The sequence below is a fragment of the Molossus molossus genome, unplaced genomic scaffold (genome assembly GCF_014108415.1).
Source record: "Molossus molossus isolate mMolMol1 unplaced genomic scaffold, mMolMol1.p scaffold_m16_p_7, whole genome shotgun sequence".
Lineage (NCBI taxonomy): Eukaryota > Metazoa > Chordata > Mammalia > Chiroptera > Molossidae > Molossus > Molossus molossus.
In genome coordinates this window covers 51,143,091-51,165,155 of record NW_023425401.1, presented here as the reverse complement: position 1 = coordinate 51,165,155, position 22,065 = coordinate 51,143,091, and positions in this window count along the sequence as shown.

Below are 22,065 nucleotides of genomic sequence, written 5' to 3'. Positions count from 1 at the left end.
GAACACAGCAACAGATATTTGGGAAGAATAATCACAAAATCTGTTGCATGTCTGTGTATATGTGTGTGTATGAATGAATGGATTACCACAGAGGGTGTTTAAATTTTTTCAGCACACCCAGCATAGAGTTAAACTCATACATCTCTAAATATAATAATTTTAAGTTCAAGAGAACTATTTTATAATGCATACCCGTGTGATAAAGAAGTTTGACCTTCAGTAAACTGAACTTTAGTTCTAAAAATAAAAACAGTTCTAAAATTCAAGTATAAAATATATTTAAAATTTAAAATTTAGTCAATTCAATCAAACTGAAACCACAGAATATGAAAATATCAGACTGCAAACATTCTTCATCATTTCCTAAACTTCTTGTCTCTCCATCTGATAGTTACACTTTCTTCTTTAATTTGTGGTCGTTTTTTTCACTACTTCAATACATTTAGAGATGGAGAAATTTTTTTTTTTTTAATTCTCACCCAAAGATATTTTCTCATTAATTTTTTTTTTAGATAGAGTGGGAGGGAGGGAAGGAGGAAGAGAGAGAGAGAGGGAGAAACATTGATACTAGAGAGACACATCGATTGTTTGCCTCCTGCACGACCCAGAGGCCGGGGATTGAACCCACAACGAAGGTATGTGCCCTTGACCAGGAATCGAATCTGTGGCTCTCTGGTCCTCAGGCCGATGCTCTAACTACTGAACTGACCCTTCCCGCAGGTCGAGCAACGAGGACTCTAGAGGGGGAGTGAAGATGAGGAGGGACAAGAGACACCAGAAATGGAGACAAGACAGGATTCTGATCAAGTCTCTTTATTCTGGGGAGAACCACACTATATATAGGGCAAGAAGCAGAAAAACAAGAACATTTGTTGCCAAGCGATAAGTTTGTGGAAACCACCCTGAAGCAATTTCAGGTAAATATCACCTAAGTAAATATCCCGGGTGGAACAAAAGATAAACAGAGCATAACTGGCTGAGTAAATGGTTACTTAAAGGAATGCAGAAACATTGTATACAGAGGTATCCTGCCTTGGGGCAGGAGATGGCAGAGCAGATTTTAGCAAAATGGATGCCATACAAACAGTCTCCCACACTGAACTGAACTGGCCAGGGCAAGAAATCATTTTTAATAAAACATTAAATTCCATTTTGAAGTTCAGTGAGGATTCTTCAGTATATTGCATTAAAAAAAGATATATCTCAATTATAGCCATCAATAGGTTCTAATTTTGCCTTGGTGATGACATCTGAATAGTGCATAGTATTTTTTTCCAAATTGATATTTCAAATAGACGCTACCTTTCAGGCATATTCAGCTATTGCCTGAGGCTACATAGCTAATGATTGTTAGAGCAGCAGTAGAACCCCTGGCTTTTCACCTGCCTCGAATCCTGTGCTTTTAACCATGATAATATAGTGCCTTCACACTACTGAGGAGGAGAAGAACAATGACGTTAAGGAGAAAGAAATGATTAAACACACGTTGCAGAAATATCACTCTGAAGACTCTGGGTGGGGGGGGGGCAGTTTTAAGGGAACAAAGCTTGAATAGATGGCTGGTTAGGAGACTCCAGAAGATTTGAATAGGACCCGGTAGAAGTAATTTACAAATCACATGACTAGTTGGGTGTCTCAGGGTCGGGGAGGGAGGGGACACTAAAACTAACTCTAATATTCTAGTTTATTGGAAGATTAGCCAAATTAGGGTCACAAAAGGAAATGCAGATTGCTCATCTATGTGGAGATAAGTTTTTCTTTCTATTACCTAAGGTTGAAGAGGGATTTCTTTCAGCTTTATTGAGGTATAACTGACCAATAAAATTGAAAGCTATTTAGAGAGTACAATGTGATAATTTATAAATCTGGATTGAGAAAGGATTCCTCCCATTGAGTTTATTAATGCATCCATTAACGCACATATTTACCTCCCCCTTTTCTGTGAGAACATTAATAGTCTACTGTACTTAAAAATTCCAATTATACAATACAGTGTTATCAACTATATCATAATGTTATACATTAGATCCTCGGACCATAGTCATCTTATAACCGAAAGTTTGTTGGCTTTTACCAGCCTTTTCCTATTCCCCTCCAGCCCCTGGCAACCACTTCTCTACTCTCTATTTCTATGAGTTTGACCTTTTTTCCTTTTTTAGATTCACATATAAGTGAGGTGCCACACAGCTGTATTGTAGTTTAATAAATTTAAAATTTCAGATAATTGGAATAAAGATTTCAAGGTGAAATTCCAAGAGAAATAGAACATATTCTGATGGACATGGAGTTAGTTTTAAAATAATTCAATGTGAAACAATGGATTTAATACTTTTCAATTTTTTACAAAATTGTTTTACTAAACAAATTTGTTTTATAGCCAAGAATTTTTAATGTGCTAATTATGGAGACTTACAGAAGTTTTTTAAAGACCGCAGTGGGCCTTTAGAGGTCATATATGAAACTTTAGAGATAATGTGACAAATTAAGAAATTGAGGTCCACAGAGATTGAGATATACCCACACATACGTAGCTAGTAAATGGAAAAGCCAGGAATCAGACCCAGTAAGGTGAAGTACATCAGATCTGAAACATTTTACACCAATGGTTCCATGCCAATAAGTCACAGAGCCTGAGGTTTCCATATAAAGTCTCATGTCTGTCAAAGGACTCTCACCCTATTTTCCTTTGTAATAAATACCCTTCAAAAAGATCAAAGCATTTTTGGTATCAAACAACATAACATAATTGATGGTTTTCTTTATTGAACAAAAACCCTATATCCATAGGGTCAAAGTTCTGCGCTTTCGGAAAGCCTACAACCTGAGACATATGTAACTTTACTGAACAGGTCAGTATATGTGGAAGTTACTCTTGACAATAGGCATGATTCTATCATTGAAGAAAAATGTTTTCAATAGGACGTAGGATTTAGGGTGTTATCATTTGCATGACACGTCAAAATATCATGCTTCTTACAGGTTATGTAAACTCATACAGGAGCCAACAGCTATCTCTGATGAGCGAAATGAGCTTGGTAGGAATAATAGGGAGTGGTGAGGTCTATAGTGAACCAGAGCTCAATTCCAGCCATGTAGGAATTTAAACATAATGTCGCCAGATTATCTTTCGTCTTTTTTTCCAAGGTCAGTTGGAAATTCATGGTTTGGAGGTTTTATTTTTTGTTTAAGCACAAGTAGGCAAGGTAGAAAATATATTGACTTTACATCTTTTGTTAAAATATATTTTATTGATTATTTAGATAGAGAGAGGGATAGAAACATTGATGTGAGAGAGGGATAGAAACATTGATGTAAGAGACAAACATCAATTGGCTGCCCCCTACACACCTCCCACTGGTGATCAAGCCTGAAACCTGGGCATGTGCCCTGACCAGAAATCGAACCAATGACCTCTTGGTCCATGGATTGATGTTTAACACCGAGCCACACCAACTGGGCTTGACATTACATCTTAACAACAACTACATTTTATAAACATTTTATCAGCTCAAGACAAAACACGTCTAAATTGCCTTTAATCTATTGAGTCCTTAATTTTTTCATCTCCATTGTAACTATATCAAATATTTTTGAAATAATGGAAAAGAATAACAATGAAAACAAAATAGGCAGATTATTCTAAATAACTTAAATCCTATGAAAAATTGCTGAATATTGTTAAGAATCCAAAACAAATAGTTTCTGTATAAGACGACTTGTTCTGACCTACCCTATGGGTATACTCAATATATGTTATAAACTAATATGTTTGAGAAATATTGTGTTTACACATGCTTTATTTTTTCCCCATTTGGTTGATATATAAGAAGTGGCCAATAGTAGTTCATGTTAATAACAAAGGAGCACATCTTCCGGATGAAATGCAGGGCTTGGGAACAAAAGTCGGAGGTCTGTCCCCACATTGATAGTGAAGTGCTATGTCTTATATAACTAGAGGTAGGTTAAGATCCAGAGTCAGAAAAAGAAAACTGAATTATCTGTTAGGAAAAAGAGTCAAGTTACCAGGCTGCGCTTGGAAACACAGAAATTGGGGTTATATGTCCAACAGATGCAACAAGATGAAAATGAGTCTGAACCATAGTAGCTTGTGTCAGATTGCACAATGCAGATGATACACAGTGGAGGTCAGAGGGAGGAGGAGGAGGAGGAGAAACTTGGGTTCAGTCTCAGAGACTAAAAGAATTTATAGGCAGATCATCAAAAGACAGCAGAGTATCTGGAAGGCTTGCATACCTGGCAGGAGACAGTGGTGAATCCCTACTGAGTCTGGTTCACATTACAATGTGTGTGTCAGCTTGCACACGTCCATCCTTGGCCAAGCAGGACAATCTGGGCCTAGAGCAGAGGTTAACACATGTCAATATTTTTATACCTTCTCTTAATACTAGGTTCTAAGGAACAGACAACAAATCTACAAATAGAAATCTGGTTAGAAGAGGCCAGGGACTGTTTTCTGTCTTTCTACTCTTACTTTCAGTCCACTTTATCATCAGTATAGTATTTGATCTCTAAGGATCCTTTTAAAAAGACACTCCGTCTTCTTTTTAGTGATAGCATTGAGAAAAGACATGGTCAGAGTCCAGTCTATTAAACTGTTTCATGAGTCTTGGTTAAGAACAAACAGCTATTTTGAGTGAATTTAACAGAACAATCTGTTTAAATGTCTAAAATATTGTGGCGAACCTAGCTTCATCATTCTTTGAAGACATTTTATGAACACGTACTATGTATGATGTATCATTATTAGATTCTGAGATGAGGAAGCTGTACACAGTCTTTGCCTTTTAGTTCGAGAGAGAAGCAGACCTTCACACAGATGACTGACTGCAGTAGTGTGATGAGGCACTTCGCGCAGATATGTAACAAATGCTACGGAGACCGTGAGGAGCAAGCTGATACCTAATTAGGGAAAACCTAACACTTCAATTTAAAATGAATAAGCCTTCAAATTTTTCTTATAAATTTCCCTTACCTCTACCCACCAACCTCATTTGCCTGATTTATAATTTAATATTGTGAACTATGCTGAATTTTGTTGCATTCATTTGCTGGGAAGGCCATAAGAAAGTATAACAAACTGAGCGGCTTAAACAACAGCAATTTGTTTTCATAGTCTCGTTGTTCAGGAGGCGAGCAGTCTGAGATCACGGCATCCATCTGTAGGGCAGTGTTGCCTCTGAAGGCACTAGGGAGTGCTGGCGACTGTTCCAAGCCTCTCTCCTAGCTCTTAGTAGTTCCTTTGCTTGTGACAGCATAACTCCGGTTTCACATGGCATTCTCCCTGTGTGCATGATTCTGTGTCCAAATTTCCCCTCTTCTATAAGATGCCAATCATGCTAGATTAAGAATCAACCTTACTCCCGTATGATCTCATCTCAACTAATTACATCGCACCAATCTAATTCCCAAATAAGGCCACATTTTGAGACCTTATGAATTTTGGGGAAACACAATTCAACCAATAATATTTATCTAAACCCTGTTTATTTGATAAAAGGTCTGAGTTTTCTCCAAGAATAGGATAGTCTGAATCTTAATCTAGGTGCAAATATTACCAGATGAATACAGACCCAGGGGTACCTCCTGTACACTGTGGATGCTTGGAAAATAGTGATAATGAGGTCTGTAAGTGCTCTGGATATTTGAATGATCTGTGTAAGAGAAATGGATGATTATAAGATGCTATGAGACCCAGGTTTAGAGAAAATTTCCCTAGTAACAGTAAAGTATGTATTGGATTTATGGCATTTTTTTTTATGCAGTTGCTTTTAGGTTTTGCTGACAGATTTGTATGCTTTTCAGTTATACCAGGAATTCAGCAGTTCTTCCATGGTTACTTGCAAAAGAGAATCTGTGGTAATGCAGAACTATTTGGTTATAAACATTCACTCTGCAAGGAGTAGGAATAGGTTCACCAGCTCTCAGTTTGGTTTTTCTGCCATTAGGCGTTATATGGAAATGGTTAGAGAAGTGAGAGACACATTGTTTTATTTATATAAAGAAGGATAAGCTATGGTTACTCTACATAAGTGTTGTTAGATTACCAAAGAGTGATTGACATATGTTAATAAGAAACCTGTGTTTCACTGTGATTGATTTATTGCATTGAAATACAGGACATAAGCTTTGCATTACAGCGGAGGCCTGTTGTAGAGCATGGGGATGGGGGCAGGGTTGATAGAGGGGGAAACGTTATTTGTGCCTCTTTGACACAGTGGCACATTTTAAGTGGTGGCATAACCATTACCAAAATTTGTACATTGTTAAAAATTTAAGTCATGAAGTTTGTCTCACTGTGGGATAATCACAATTTTTTATAACAGTATTTGGGTACTTAGTGTTGGCATAGCTTCGGCCACTTCTGACTTATTGGTCTGAGAGTAAAAGATGAGAAGTTAAAAATTTGCAGTAACAATAACATAATCAGCTTTGAATTTTTATAGAAAACTTTATGTAAGTTTATGTAAACATATGTAGAGACTCAAATTCTCAAAGAAAATTTTAAGGAAAAAAAAAAAAAGAGGAGATTCCCCAGAAAGCTTCCTCGGAGAAAAGGTAGGAAATTAAAAAGCCACAGAAATAGCATAGAACCTGCACAATGATACATGCTTAGAGATTCATAAACTCTGATAAAAGTAAAATAAATGAAGGAAAGATGTTTTGTTTGGGAAGGATGAAAGACAAGTAATAAAACCCTGCAACACTGACTTTTATGGATAATGTTTAAAACAAACAAAAAAACACAAAGTTATTCATAAAACACACAAAAATAATCCCTTGAGATAAGTATATCATAACTGCAAAATCCACTGGGGATTTACTTGGTCTGTTAGACCACTACGTTGTGAATGAAGCTAACCAAAGAGACGGCAAAGAATGCAAAGGCACTGAATGGCCGCTTTGTGCCTGGCCTTCCCTCCAAGATGATGAAGAAGTGTCTATCCTGGAGTTACTTTGTACAGAGAAGGAAGGTGAAGAACTGTCAGAGAAATCAAAACAAAGACCTGATTGAAAAAATATGAGAAATTAAGTGGCCATAAATCACTAAGTTCAAATGGTGTTCATCTAAAACTTCTGAAGAAGTTAAAGAACCATGTAGCTAAGCTACCACCAAAAATGTATCAACACCTTCCATCAAAGAGGAGGGTGATAAATGCCCATCCATCCCTAAGAATAGTCCAGTGTTACTTGTAAGGTTAGGTTTTAATAAAAACATGGTGTTGTCTAGAATTATTCATGTCTTTAAAAAAAAAAAGCATAGGTATTTTTCCCCTCGTGTAAAATGTGTACTTTAGGTAATTGTTACTGCAAATTGCAAATTAGTTTATTGTTTCTAGAGGATGTTTTCCACATATAGGCTTTCTTCCCTGTTTTTGTTTTGTTTTGTGGTTGCAGTTGTTGTTTATTACTGAGTGCATTTCTCCATGAGTTTGCTGCCTTGAACATGACTGAACACTACTTACTAAACACACACCGATGGGTTACCAAGGAGAGGACTGTAATCCAGCCTGAAATAATTCATGGCAGCATTTGTTGGTTGTCAACTAGGTCTGGTCGATAAGCAATAACTTTATTGTTACAACATGTGGTGGGGTTTTATATACTAAGCACCATGCTGAGAAGAGCACAATAAAACCTGCTTGGTAAAGTTGATTACCCAAATCAATGCATGAATTTATTTTGCCTGAGAATTTTCTCACATTTTGGGAAGGTTGTTATTTTGAAGTTAGAGCAACTCATGATGCCCAAATTAACACAAATTAATAAATGGCTTATGAGCATGTCAGAGTTTCTGGTGATGAATTTGGGGCCTCCCATTAAAGACCAGGCATTGATTGCACAACAGACTGCAGCTCTCTGTTTAATTCTTAGCAGGTGGGCACAGGAGAGGCCTTCCCATCTTGCATTGCCAGTGAACCTTGAACATGACCTCTCCAAGGGAAGGACTGGGATTCATTCGCCATGTTTACTTTATACTGGAGCTCTTTATAGATGAAGACCCCTAACTGTGCTGAATTGTTCTTAGTTAAGAGTGTGAGATGTGTGGTGTGACTGGTGTTTTTGAAAGTCTCAGCATTTTAAGAAGCTCATCTGATTTATTTCACAAGAGCTTGTTCTTTACGTGTAGTGATGGCTTTGAAGCTAGCTGAAAAGTTACGCATGATTTTAGTCCAGCTCCAAAGTCATCACTGCATGTGAAGAATACGCTCATGTGAAATAGCTATGAAATAAGATGAGCTTCTTAATGGATTTTCATAAAAGATTGTGTTATATAAATGCCAATTCACATTGTTTTGCTAAGGGTTAAGGAGAGAACGAATTCATGGGACACTCCTCTTACTGACCCATCCTTGGAAATTGAACATATGAGCCAGGACAGCAGTATATCTTCATAGCCACTGTCTCTTCATTTTAACTATTTTATCCAAGCCACCCACAAATCAGCATCTTCTACTATGGTTTTTTTTTTTTGGATGGGACAATTACACAGGGACAATTATGTGCATTCTTGTTTCCCTTCTCTTTCAAAGATCATGTTTCCCTTTCCAAATTATGGCACAATTCCTTAAAATACACACCTGTCCTCCAGAAGAAAAAACTTTGTAAGAGCAGAAGACTGCATATGATGGTGAGAAGGAACACTATTTGAGAGGATAGTCAGAGAGAGCATTTGAAGACGTCATTGTCTATCAATCTTTTAGATCACTAAGCACCTTGAAAATCTAACAAAAACTATGGACTCGCTCATCATATCAATATACATGTAAACATTTAGCAATGTAATTTCAGGTGGTTCATAAACCTACAATGACCATCTCCTGATTAAGGACCTTAGACCAGCTAGTCCATTAAGTAGGAAAAGCTATTACTTGGAACCTTCAGTTGGTGCTCTCATCTTCACTGTTCTCCAGCAATATGACCTAGCCACATTCAACAACTGTCCCCTTTCCATTGAATGGAAGCAGGGATGCTGTTTGTGCATGAGATGTAATGGAACTATTACTGCATTGATCATTCTGAGAACCAAATCTAACTCCAATTCTAACTGTAATTAACTTGCTACAATATAAAGTTTTCCTCATCCTTTGAGCAATAGTTTCTTTGTCAATTAATTTAAAAGATTGGATTAGGTTTTCTCTAAGGTCTATTCCAGCTTGGAAATTATACGACTACCTATATTTTGTAAGTAAAAATTCTTACCCTTATTGACTGATGACTTAATAAGAGAAGTCATATCAGTTGAGAAGAATACAGACATGTTTGAATTATATGAAATTGGACCTCTGGACATTAAATGGAAATTAAAAAATTGTTACTTAATTTGTATTTTCACAAGTTTGTCTTTGTTTATGTCTGCTGCTATGCCTTAGTGTTTTAAATGTATTACCTTTTACATGCTTAGTGATAAAAATAGAAAACATATCACAGAAGTGCTGAGTAATTTTATTAAATTTATAATTTGATCTTTATGATTTGTAGGGAAAATGAATTGCTTTATTCTAAATTGTATCTAGTTAGGGAGGCAGAACATCTTAGAGAAAGAGAGCCAGACACTTGATTTACACTGCCTGGTTCAAATCTTTTCTCTGCCCATCATTAACTCTATGACCTTGAGCCTTCTCCCCTGTAAACTGGAGCAGGTAATAATAATGCCTACTTTGCAGGACACTGTAGACATGAGATACATATGCCATAGTAAAGTGTTAGTGCACTAGATGTGGTTTATAATATTCTACTTAATTTTTGTGTTTATTTACAAAATATTTCTTAAAATTAGGAATATAAGAATAAACTGCATTTATTTATTTATTTATTTATTTATTTATTTATTTATTTATTTATTGGCTCTGAGTAATAGAAAAACTCCAATATACACATTTATTTATTTCTCCAATAGAAGATGGTCAAACTAATCAAAGGTAAAATAGTCTTCTGTGGGGTGGGGACCCAGGATTGTTCTCTGTTTTCCTCTCATCAGCCACCAGGCTCTGGCCACCATGCTCATATTCCTATCATCTGGAAGGAGGAAGGGGTGGAGAAGAACATCTTGCTGTTCTTTCAGGACATTTATCCTGCTTGTATCCTGTGAACTACAGCTCAATCACAGGCCAATCTTAGTAGTCTTAGTGAAAGCTGTATACAAAGTGCTTTGCATCTATCTAAAAATTAGGGTTCCGTTACTAATGAAAAAGACAATGTGCATTCAGGAACAATTAGCAGTGTTGCCATAAAAACTAAAGAGATCATTTTTTAATAATCAGGATTAGCTGAATCCATATAAAGAAAATTTAGTTACTTCATGATTTAGTGATGAATAAGAGCAGTCCTTAGTTTCTCCAACAGTCATTAATCTCTCCAATAACTTAATAACTTGGTGAACTTTTGTGCTCTACCTTTTCCATTATTTCCTTCATTTATTATGTATAACTGAAATATTTCATCTTTCAGGAAAATTTACTTAAGTCTCTCATCTTATTACAATACTTATTCCTGTAATTTTATATCTTCCATATCATATTCTAATCTTAGCACTCATGACACTGTAGTCATTAGTTACATGCCTATATCCCTTATTAGAATATTCCTTGAGGGCAAACATTACATCTGACATGTTTTTGTAACCTCAGCCCTTAGCACATTCCTGGAACATAGTACGTTCAATCACTGCTTATTGAGAAAAAAAAATGAATGGACTATGTGAGGTAATTTATATGTAGTAGTATATAGAATGTGGGCAATTGTTTGATGCATGTAAATTAGAAATCAACTGTTAGGTATACCACATATATTTGTTTAAGCTATCCAAGTAATACAACAAGCCTTTGAATTATTGCTCTAATATAATGTAGTCAAAAGAATAGTAGACTAAAAAATACCCTTTTTCTTTTCCCCTTCCCTGCCCCTGGTCAGGAAATAAAGAAAATAAGAATCTTGAGCCATGATTTTAATGTAACCTATATGAAGGGTAGTGTCAAAATTCTGACCCTGTCTTATTGTAACTGGGAGAGTGAAAAACAAACCTTTCAATTTTCAGCTCCTTTCTTATTCCAGGCAGGCTCTGAACTCATTGATAAAGAAAAGAAATTGACACTCTTCTGACCTGACTGCAAAAATGAAACATTACCTCAGAAAGAGGTGCCTTGCACATTGTGAGACAGTTAAAAAAATATATTTTCCTAGCTCTTTCTGGGTTAAAATTGTACTATTTCTGAGAATGAGTATTTGTTTGGGGGAGGGGTGTGTGTGTGTGTGTGTGTGCATGTGTGTGTATTTTGGTTCTACCATTATTCCCTATGCAAGCCTTTTCCTGGGTGCATGATATGTGTTAAAGAACTAAGTAAAGTATGACATGGACAGCACATTTAGGTCGCACTCACTGAGCACTGGACCCATGACATTGACCATTTAGTCTCAGGAAAGCGACATGCACAGAATGGTCTGGTGGAAACTCCTGCACACATGAACTTTTCTCTGCCCATTTACCAATTTCTTTCTGTTGATTTTGGGACCTTGAGCTCACATTATGAGAATACTCCCCAAACCTCTCCCCAGTTACCAGCTCGGGGTTAGCTCTGAGAAGTTCTGCATTTCCTGTAGATGTCAATACCTACCCTACACTGCCTTCATATCTCCCCTAGACCACTACATGCTTCCCTACAGTCCTCTGGCCGCCACACTCTTAGCCCACACCTCTCTTCTTCCTTCTAGAGCCCCTTTCTCTCACCCTCACAAACCCTTCCTGTGTTCGTCCCTCCTTACGCACAATCCCTAACCCTCATACCCCTGGTTTAGTCTTTGAGGACTAAGTGAAGTAGATATATAATATTATTTTCTTGCTTTTTCGATAACTCAAAGGTTAACTTTAGTCATCTTCGACTTAGAAGGACAACAGTGTCAAAAAGTCCTTTGAAATTTAAATAATTACTTATAGATAAAGCACTTAATAGATGGCTGAACACATAGGAGACCAGATAGTGCGAACATTATTTAATGTCTATCAATAAGTGAGGACTACAGGGGTTTCTTTTATTCTGCATAACTAAGAAGCCTAGCTCCTTATATCCAATGGTGAAGCCCTTTAATTGTTAAATACTACTACTACTTTTCCTTGTTTATTTCATTATTTAATTTTAATTCATGCTACAGATACTTCTCTTTGTTTAGAAAAATGATGGCTACTTTTTTGAAAAAAAATTTTTTTTTTTTTTTTTTGGTATTTATTCAATTGCACTAAAATTCTGTGATTAAACCCTCTATATGTAATGTCTAAGTAATGCTGTTTCATGACATTTTTTAGAAATTATAAAATTTATTTTAGAGAGAGAGAAAAGGAGAGGGAGAGAGAGAGAGAAACACTGATGACAGAGTCCATCGATTAGCCACCTCCTGCATGCCCCCCCCCCCCGGGGATTTGGACCACAACCTGGGCATGTACCCAGACCTGGAATCAAACCAGTAATCTCTTGGTGCATGGGTCAATGCTCAACCACTGAGCCACACCGGCTGGGCTCAAGACAGTTTAATATTTGGTTTGCTAAAGCTTCTCTAGGCTTTACATTATCATTATTATTGTCAAATTGTTCTTGGATCACCTGGTAATGAATGAAATAATGCATTGTATTTTTAAATTGATAGTTATAGAGAGAGGAAGGGAGAGGAAGAGAAAGATAGAAACATCAATGACAGAGAAACATTTACTGGCTGACTCTTGCATGCCCCCCACTAGGAAATAAGCCTTCAACCCAGGCATGTGCCCTGATCAGGAATAGAGCCAGTGACCTCCTGGTGCATGAGATAATGCCCAACCACTGAGCCACAACAGTGAGGCAATGCATTATATTTTATGTATTTATTAAAGAACAACTCAAGTGTGTGTATCATGACCAAAACAGACAAGATCACTGATTTCCCTGAGTCTGTAATTTAGTCAAAGTAAAGATATTCAAAAGTGTAATGCAGCTTTGGAAAAACAACATTGCAAGGGGTCAATGGGGAGAAAAGGAGGAACATCTGTAATACTTCCAACAATAAAGATATATTTAAAAACAATTTTAAAAACAAACAAATATATTATTCGAACCAATCTTTCCCTAATTCAAGAAGGTGACTTCAAGATCAAATGTATGGCCTTTGAGTGAAGCCAGCCAACCCATGGCTCCAAATAAAGGCAGCTGCCTCTGTTCCCCCTGAAAAAACAAAAAACAAAAACAAAAAAAACATAATAGATAAAATAGATAACCATATACATAACCATAATGTATTTAAAACTATGAAATTAATCCAAAATAAATAATAACAATAAAAGAGAACTACCTCCAGGCTCAAGATATTGAAAAGAAGTAGAATAATAATCAGAAATGAAGCTGACAGTCTGTTGGATTCTGTAATCAGAAGCAGTCAGAATCTGCTAGGAGGAAGTCAATGTCTGTGGGACAGAATACACTAAATGTATTCTGGGTATATCCTGGGAAAAGAGCCAAACTCACTGCTGGAAGCCAGTGGCTGGAAGGGGGCTTTCTACTTGGCACATAAAAGAGGGGAAAAACATTCCTGCTGCTGGGGCTCTGCCTAGTATGAAGCAATTTGCTTCAGGAGGGAGGATACAGGTCCAACCTTCCAACCAGAAACGGAGACAAACTCTCCATGGTTGGATTCCTGGATCTTTGAACTACCCTATGGTGTAAATCCCTCAGACTTTCAAAATAATACCTGATTATGGTCTGGGTCCCAGGGACCAGGCAGCGGCAACCCACTACTACTAGAATATGAGGAGGAAAGAGAGAAAAACATGTAGAACTCAAAATACCAAAACATATGAATAAATCTAAGACTAAGTAAAACTTAAGAGCAACAATAATCACAAGATTCCAGAGGAAATGAAAATAAGAAAATAATCAAAACATATTTATCATCACTACTCTTGGAATTTAAAAAATTATAACTTAAGAAATAATATCAGCCCTGGCTGGTTTTGCTCAGCCGTTAGAGCATCGGCCTGTGGACCAGAGAGACCAGGGTTCGGTTCCCACTAAGGGCACGTACCTAGGTTGCAGTGTGTCCCTGGCCCCGGTTGGGGTCGTGTGGGTGGCAACCACTGGATGTGTCTCTCTCACATCGATGTTTCTCTCTCCCTTCCGCTTTATCTAAACATAAATACAAAAATGTCCTTGGGTGAGAATAAAAAATAATAATAATAATAATATCAGTTAAAATATATTAAAAACAAAATGAAGCAAATATAAACAATTTAGAAACCTTGAAAATAATAACAGTTTTTGAAAGAAAAAAATCATATAAGGCAGGATTGCTTCCAAAGTAGTATAGTAAACTATAAGTAAAAGATGCTAAGAAATTAACAGAAAAGGAAGCATAAAAAAATGAAGCTATACCATAAATAAAATATAATTTTCTTCAATGATCTTAGAACAGACTTCTTATCAACAATAGATGTCAAACACAATGGGACAAGAGCTTTAAAATCCTAAGAGAAAGATAACTTTTAGTGAACATTTTTACATTCAGCTGAACAATTATCCAAATGTAAGGACAAAATAAAGGCATTTCTAGACTAACAAGGAGTAGAAGATTGTACCATCTTCATCACAGGATATAATTTAGGAGAAAAATAAATAATCAGAAGAAATCAATGGGATGCAATGGGATGATTCCCATTGGAAGCTCAAAATATTTTAACATACATTGATGTATTTAATTAACTATTTCTGTACATAAAATAATTACAAATTTTGCGTTTAAGAATGTAGAACTAAATTCTAAAGAACGACATAAGGAAGATGAAAGAAAGGAAGTCTGATGAATCATTAAGGTGAAATGAAGCCTTATTTTGTATGGTAAGGCTGATAAAGATATTGAATAGCTTAAGACACTGTAAGGAAGATTTGTAATGAGAGATTGAATACAGAAACAGACAATAACCAGGACATATATGACAAAAGAGTTCAGACCCACAACCTCTGCAGCAATTGGTCCTGAATGCTTGTGTTTAATTAACTGATATATATAAAGCAAAACAAGTTTGGGAAAGGAAATAGGAGATTTGAACAAAACAGCTAAAACATGTGTAAAAAATGCAGAAACTATTAAAATATAATATATAAAATATTATGTAATAATATAATATATACTACAATGAACAAATCTAATACATTTATAATATTGGATTAAATATAAAATGTTCCAGAGTTTATATTTACTATTCACATTTTCTCATGGTCAAAAATAGAACTTGCATAAGTAAGTGAGCATTTTCAAGTTACAATAATTAGGTAAATGTTTACCCCTCAAAAATATCTTAAGCACAAAAGATTTAAAGAATACTTTAAAACTTTCAAAAAATAAATAATGTCTAACTTCTAGAAACCGTTTCAGACAACAGGAAATTTGTTCTGAAAATTTAATTTAAATGGAATCAAACAATATGTAATCAGTTATTTGTGTCTGGTTTCTTTCATATAGTATAATGTTTTGAAGAATCATCCATGTTGTAACATCTGTCAGAACTTAATTTCTGTTTATGATTGATATTTAATTATGTGAATATAATAGATTTTGTTTATCCATTCATCAGTTGATGAACATTTAGGTTGTTTCTACTTTTTGGCTGCCCACAATATTTTACATGGTATTTATAAAGGTTATAAGGAAATAATATTATATACTTACCTCACTTATAATTGTTGAAAAAATCTTAATAAATGATTTTCTAATAAAATTTAGCAAGCTTAAAAATATATCTTTATTTTATTAAATTTATTGAAGTGACAATGGTTAATAAAATTACATAGTACTTAGTGTACAATTCTGATATATCACATGTATAATTGCATTGTATGTCCACCATCCAAAGTCAAACCTTCCTCCAACCATATATTTTGATCATGTAGGATTTAACACTAAGAATACATCCATATACAAGTTCATGTCCTCTATTAATAGTATACACTACATTAGTAAAAGGCAAAAGATGGTTATCACAAAGATCCAGTCTTTTTAATTCAATCTTTTTAGCAAGTAAATAATTAAAACACATTTTTATAATACTTCAATTGAATATGTCATAACATTTTCTAGCAGTACATAAAAACTCTAAAATAGGGAAATAAGATATGTTTGTTGATTTTTTAAAATCCTTGATATTAAAAACAATTTTAATTTTCCTACCTATATAGTGTAATTACTATCACAATACTTTCAGAGGTTTTTATTGACCTCATCAAGAAATGTCAATTTTATATGGAAGAGTAAATGGCTAGGATATCAAATACCACTTTAAGACTTAACCCTTTACATGGCAGTGGGTAGGGAAAGCTTTTTAAAAAAAACCTACATTGATAGAGATTTATAAATTTTAAAAAATTGATCATCTCATTACACTAAAATTAAACATTTCTGTAAAACAAAGCACTGTAAAGCAAATTAGAAGTGCTTTGAATTTAAAGCAATATACAAATTAGGAGAATACATTTCAACATGTACACAAAGAATTAACATTCTAAACATATTAAATAACCCTTCCAGAATTTAATCATGAAAACAATAAATAAAAAGCAACAACTAAAAAAAAAAAAGATAAATATTATAAAGGCAAGTCACAAAAGAAGAATAAGGAAATATTTGGGGGCAGTAAAAATGGGAAAAATGTTCCGAAGAAATTAGTGAGAAGCAGATTATAGCTACTCATTTCATATTCATCAGACTGTCCAGTGGAAACGAGGATTAGGAAAATGCAGTAGCTCCATACACTGCTAGAAGGGGTGAAAACAGGTACACTACCAGGAAAGCTGATTTTGGTAATGATTTCTTCTATCACAATATTCAAGAAAATTGGACATAATATTCAAGAGAGTTGACTTCAATTGTCCATATACTCTTGTGTACTTAATTGTTCCCTGCATGTTTATGTTTGACTCATTTTATTGTAAAATAAATAAAGTAAATAAGTGCTAAGAAAGAAAAATAAATTGGATCCACAAGACAGAATAACAGAACAAATATAATTTATACTATTTGATTAGGACAGTCCTCTCTAAGGCCCTAAATTGAGACTTTGTTGAAATAGTGAGTTTCTGAGGCATAGCTGGGAGAAGAGCCTTCCAGATAAAGAAAAGCACAGATTTTATTTTATTTTTATTAATTTATTTTTGGTACAGATGTTTCTCCTTTTTCCCCCATTGACACCCTGCTCGCCCCCTCCCCATCCCCAGCTTTGTTGTCTATGTTCATTGGTTATGCATACATGCATATAAGTTCTGTGGTTTATCTCTTTCCTCCCCCCACCCCCTCTTCTGAAGATTGTCAGTCTGTACTCTACTTCTATGTCTCTGGGTCTATTTTGTTCATCAGTTTGTTTTGTTCATTATATTCCACAAATAAGTGAGATCATGTGATATTTGTCTTTCTCTGATTGGCTTATTAAGCTCTGAGATATGAAAGAGGTTAGACATTTCTAGAGAAAGCAGGTTGGCGTGCAGTGAAAGATGAAATGGACTTGAGTGAAGGGGACTCTGGCAAAGGAACAGTCACTTTATTTAAGAGGAACAGGACACAAATCAGATAATTTTGAGTAGGGACATATTAAAATCAAGTTTGTTTTACAATTTTATTCTATTATGAGGAAACGACACTAAAGGGAGCAAGAAGAGTCCAGGAGGTACTAAAACAAACGTTGTTGCTATTATCCGGGCAAGAAATAATGATGGTGTAGACAAGGAGAATGGACCAGCATAAGAAATAGTTTAAAGCAGAATTATCAGGACTTTGTAATAGACCGCCTGTAGAGAGTGGCAGAGAGGACATTTTGAAGTGTGGTTCTCAGACTTCTGACTTAAACCATTCCTGTTTTGACTACAAGGAGAGGAAAAATTGGAGAAGAAACAGGTTAGAGGAGGGGGTGGAGAGATGAAGAATTTAGACACCAAAGTGGACAGATATTTTTAAATGCCTCCAAACAGACATAAAATCAAGTAGTAATCAATATGTATTTCTCAAGCCAATGAAATGTATTCCTTACTTCTTTTCATATTCTTTAAAATGGGATTGTTTACTTCTGACTTTTCAAAATCCTTTTCCTTTTCAGAATCATTCTCTTATAGTATTTGAGTTGATTTTGTGTATTGAGTTTCAAATAATTTTTATCTTTTTTAGTTGTAATTATTCAAATCCATGTATCTAAATTCTAACAATATGCATGTTACTGATTGGGTATCCTATAAACTATTGTAATGTTGATTCAGAAATATGAATGATTTGTTGCTTATAATAACATAGGACTTGGAAATTTTTCAGATGTTTCTATATAGAGAAAAGAGGAAGACTTGTAATAAGATATATGGTAGTCAAAGGGTAAATATAATGTTAAAAAAATTTAATCACATGTTTTTCATGTGATGTCTACTGAGGATGAATTGATTTTAAATTTAGTAATTTGCTCTCTTCATGCTATGACAAGGACTCTGAGCCCTAAAAATAGGTAAAAATGATAACAATTGAATAAAAGTATCTAACATTTCTTGAGCACTTACCAATGTGCCAGACACTGTACAAAGCAATGTATAACCTTCACAACAACCCAGAGGCTAAGTATTATTATTTTCTTTTAAGCAGATGGGAAAATAGAAGCAAAGTGAAACAAATATTGTGCTTTGAAAAATAAACACTAAATATTCTTATTAGAATGAAACAATTTAGTCTGGTCAATGTGGCTCAGTGGTTGAGCATTGACCCATGCACCAAGAGGTCACCTGTTTGATTCCTAGTCAGGGCACATGCCCAGGTTGTGGGCCTGATACCCAGTGTGGGGGGGGGGCATGCAGGAGGCAGCCAATCGATGTTCTCTCTTCATCAATGTTTCTCTCTCTCTCTATCTCTAAAAAAAAAAAAAAAAATCAATAAAGAAAAAAAAAATTAAAAAGAAGAATGAAATAATCTGCTTGAAATTCTTCATGCTAGAGAGTCGGACCTTTCATAATCTCAAATTCGGAGGAAGCATGTCAATTGAGGCAGGCTTCCAGACCTGGATTAAGGGGTGATTATTACCTGGCTCCACATTATTATAAAGGAAGTTACATTTTCTCCCCTGTGCAGATCATTGAATAAAGCTTTTAGATTCAGGGAAGAAAGTTTATTTTAGGTGTCATGACAATTACACTATAATCCTATTTTTATTTTTAAAAACACATGGTATTGGTCTTAACTGAAAAGGGTACTAACCATGTTAAAACAGCCTAAGGTTGTTTCAGAAATCATGCAAGAAAAAAATGTAAGAGAAAATATTTAACATACACTTTTTCTAAAGAAAAGTAGGTTTGTATTTGTAGAAGATACCCACCTTTAAAGCAGTATATACTTGTAAATTTTGCATTTTTATCCAATATACTAAAACCAAACTAAATATATTTTGTTTAACAAATCATTTTCTATTTATATTAGATGGATATTGACAAAAATAGTCAGAGGAAAAATGATGATTCTAATATCCCCACAAGTTGAAAACAAAACAAAAATTAAATGGTATGTTAGTACTTTGGCAAATTACTGAATCTATTTTCATGCACTTTAAAAAAAAATGTATTTTATTTTATTACAATAAAAGAATATAAAGGTTTATTTGTCTTATGAGATCAAAACCTTTTTATTTCAAAATTTAACCCATAATACTGAATACTTACTTGCAATTCATAGAAATCTCAGTACACCAAGCACTGCACACAGAGGAGACAACATTTTTATCTTTTCCATGTATGATTCACTTTAGAATCTATGAATCTGCCAAAGAAAGGTGTGCTTTAGCTATATATACATTTAAGATTGATTTGTCTAATAAACACAGGGCCTCTGTTGTTGACCTATATTTGTCATAGTTCATATCTTTTTTTTTTTTTTTTTTTCTGGCCCTGGCAATGTTTTTAAACTAACTGTGATTTAGTACATTCAACAATACCCAAATAATACAAATAATTCTTATCTTATTGTTTGACAGCATGAATGAGCCGATAAGCCTGCTTAGGTTAAGTGTATTGTTGCATCACTATATAGAAAATAAAAATACAACTACTGTCCATTGCAAGCAATACAATCAATATATTTCCAAATATAGAAATTATTTTTAAAGCTTTCTCAAAAATAGCATCTGTTGAAATGTATTTATTTATCTTCAATGAAATCCTTTGAATTCTCTTTTCAGTGGTATGAAGTTTCCACTCTGCTTTTTTCAGGTTTTTTTCAGTGTTCGTTTTACCTGTTAGGATCCTGAAAAGTCTTTTTTTTTTTTTAAACTTGCCTTTTGTGTTAGTTTTTACATCTAAATAATATTTTATTTGCTCAAGAAGAGGCTGCGGACCACACAGAGCTAGCATATTTTTATGCATTGGTATTCCTTTTAATCTTTACCTTGTAGCTTATATCAAAGCTGTAATTGTTTGCCAGCCAGCAAAATCTAATGGCTCCCTCTGGTCAAAAGCTGTCAACAGTAATCTATCCAACAGTGGGGGCACTGCCTTAAATAGAAAAGCATTACATATGGTCGTATTCCTTGGTGAGCTACAAACAAGGCAGAGCTTAACATTTTCGAATATGAAATCATTACTAACCCCACATAGTAAGACGGGCACTAACATATTATTAATAGAGTAGACTCTAGAGCATATCATTATCAGAGAATATCACTTCTTGGTCCATTACTGTCCTATAGGTGAAAGACAACCCAAGCACTTACACTGTTTTCTTTTCCCTTTCCTTGATTTGGCAATGTGGCAATAAGTCTGTTTCTTAGATGTTAGATCATGATTTATTAGGTGTCCAAAAGTAAACCCTTACTCCACAATGTATAAAGAAAACAGGCCTCAAATGATCAGTCCAGATTTCCTGCTAAGTATAAAGACTGCTAAATTCATTAGGGAATCTAACAAAGAAAAATACCGCAATATTAAGAAAAAAAAATTGTCTCTAAATGCTGTAAAGTGTTATTTAGGAAATTCTGAGATGGGTGATTTGTTTAACATTTGTGTTATCACAATGATATCGTGTAATCCTACTGACACAGTCCAGTATAATGAGTCTAAACATCAAACCAATTGTTTAGCCTCATGCTGAGTTTCCCATCCAGGCTAATTAGAATTCTTGTCTTCTTAAAACATTTGTACTCACGGCATGGCACTATTTTTTCCCACTTGTAGCCCTGCCTTTTGGATATTTCTAAGTCAGAACGCATCAGCGACCACGCTGCTCCTTCACTCCCCTCTTTCTTCCTTCTGCCTCCTCACCTGAATGCCAGGTTTTCTTAGTACGTCCTCAGAATGAACCACAAGAAAAAGTTCTTGTTAGCTCAGTTTTCAGACATCTGAATTTAAGCAGAGGAAAAACAAAATATTCACCAAGTCGATTTTATACTGAAGCCTCCCCTCTCCCAACAAGCTTTAGAAAATATATAATGTGTGATAGCGTGTGGATTGTTCTCAAGTTCGAAGTAAAATTCCTCACGTGCACAGGAGCTGTACTGAAGTTAGTGTAGTGCATAAAATACACGTCTTTATGCAATAGGCTTTAGGTAATACAACGAAGGAGAAAAACAGTCTTAGGTGGAGGAGGAAAGGTCACTCATTTGTTCATGTTTAACATGATGAACAGTAGGGTGCTTACTATATAAAGCTAGGGCAGTTGCACTGCTCTGTAGTCTATCATGAGGTAAATAATATTAAGGCTTTGAAAGTTTCTACAAAGAAAGCCTATGAAATGTAATTTTACACATTTCTTTGTAATGAAAATGCTTGCATGTGTGTAGGAAGCTCATCCACCAATGTAAATTTTAGACAGCTCATTGGGCACTGCCATGCTCTTCTGTGGGGAGCTCCAGAAGATGCATGCCCAGTTCTCCTCAGAGATGCTTATGCGCAACTGATGACACGTCTTACTGGAATCTGCCATTGGTTTGATCACACTAATTCATCTCACAGCTGAGTGAAGTGTGGGAGAAGCCTTCAATTTAAATTCAAACACATAAGAATGGCTTTGGTTTAGTGAAAGCAT